This window comes from Sinocyclocheilus rhinocerous, unplaced genomic scaffold, assembly GCF_001515625.1.
Source record: "Sinocyclocheilus rhinocerous isolate Xijiao unplaced genomic scaffold, SAMN03320098_v1.1 scaffold1696, whole genome shotgun sequence".
Classification (NCBI taxonomy): domain Eukaryota; kingdom Metazoa; phylum Chordata; class Actinopteri; order Cypriniformes; family Cyprinidae; genus Sinocyclocheilus; species Sinocyclocheilus rhinocerous.
This window is the reverse complement of record NW_015628374.1, coordinates 188,045-189,785: the sequence shown is the minus strand read 5'-3', so window position 1 is coordinate 189,785 and position 1,741 is coordinate 188,045. Positions and strand designations below refer to the sequence as shown.

At 34.6% G+C, this 1,741-nt stretch overlaps 1 protein-coding gene across 2 annotated transcripts in view; it reads right to left on the bottom strand.

Moving 5' to 3' along the window:
• The window catches only part of nudcd2 (NudC domain containing 2), a 15,421-nt gene that overhangs the window by 9,167 nt on the left and 4,513 nt on the right, over positions 1 to 1,741 (bottom strand). The gene's annotated exons all lie outside the window — the stretch shown is intronic.

Below are 1,741 nucleotides of genomic sequence, written 5' to 3'. Positions count from 1 at the left end.
AAAGGGTCGGGGGGGGGGGGGGAAATGTTATCTCTATAACACTTTACAATAAGGTTCTGATTGTTAACATTACTCAACTACATTAGTTAACATGAACAATGAAAATACTTGTAAAGCATTTATTAATCTCAGTTCATATTCATTTAACATTTACTAATACATTGTTAAAAAAAGATTAATAAATTCTGTAACAAATATATCGCTCATTGGAAGTTAATATTAGTTAATGCATTAATTAACCTTGTCGTATGCTCACCCCAAAAAAAAAAAAAATTTGAAAAATGTAACTTTTCTATTTTTATTACACTTTATAATGCATTTATTATATTTTTAAAATGTAACAATTTTTTTCAGAATTTTTGAAGAATAGAACGTTTAGAATTTAAAATACGAATCTTTGTAACAGTATAAATGTCTCCACTGAACTTTTGATCAATGTTACAAAATAAATGCAGCTTCTTTGATCTTTGTTGAATCCTGAAAAATACAACGTATCACGTTTTCCACAAAAATATTGTGCAGCACAACGGTTTTCAACATTGATAATAATCAGAAATGTTTCTTGAGCAGCAAATCAGCATATTAGAATGATTTCTGAAGATCATGTGACACTGAAGACTGGAGTAATGATGCTGAAAATACAGCTTTGATCACAGAAATAAATTACATTTGAACACATTCACATAAAAAACAGCTGTTTGGAATTGTAAAAATATTAGTGGTTTTCCCGTAAAGAGTGCTGTATCCAATAAACACTTTGTAGACTCTCTCCAAACTTTTGAATGTTAGTTAATTCGAGACCTTCGTATGCATTTGAATGAAGCGTCGGCGCACCTCTCTCTGAAACCTCTCGAGCGTCAGCTTCCTCTGCATCTGATCCTGAACCCACGCATCCGCCGCGTACTCGCCCTCCAGCAGAGACCGCCAGCAGTTCCCAGCCTCCCGGTTCGACTTCATCAGGACGATCCGGATCAACTTTCTGTCCTCTGAACGGCACGACAGACACATAAAGGTTTTGCATGCATGCACTATTTACTCTGACATGAAATTGTTCAGTGGCTTTCAGCGTCACCTAACGTCCACGTCGCTTCATCGCCGACTGTGGGTCCAAACAGCTTCCCCTGTGAGACGACAGAAAACTGAGTTTATAAATTAGAAGTAGCTGAGAGTTTCTATTAGCATCATGTACCTCAGAGGGACGTTTCACACGCCTGTGCCACACGAACGCCACTCATCCAGGCCGAAAAATGTGATTAGGTATTGTGTTGATATGACAAAAAGTCACCTAATAACAAAACGGTCCTTCAGAGTAACTGGGGTTTTTAGTCCTACTGGGACAATTTCATTTTCTATTTTTTATGTGAATTCCTCTGAGAAACTATCACAACCTCCTCTGCTCGGTTGTTAAAACATCAATATTCAGCACATTTATGCATGCAGACAATTAACCTTCTTTTGTAATTATTTGTATTCAAGTAAAAAACAATTTTTTTTAAAAAAACGCAGATTTTTTTTTATAAAGTTGCAATTGAACGTAAATAGTGACAGATGTTTTCTTCCATAAAATAACTTAAACTAAAACAGAAATTAAAATTAATAAAAACTATATAGACACACTATACAGGGTTTCCATTTCATGTCCTCTGTAAAGTGACACTTTCCCCGATTAATATTCCTATTAAACTCATTATTACAATATTAATATTTAATAATGTGTTGCCCCCAAATCTCATATATCATA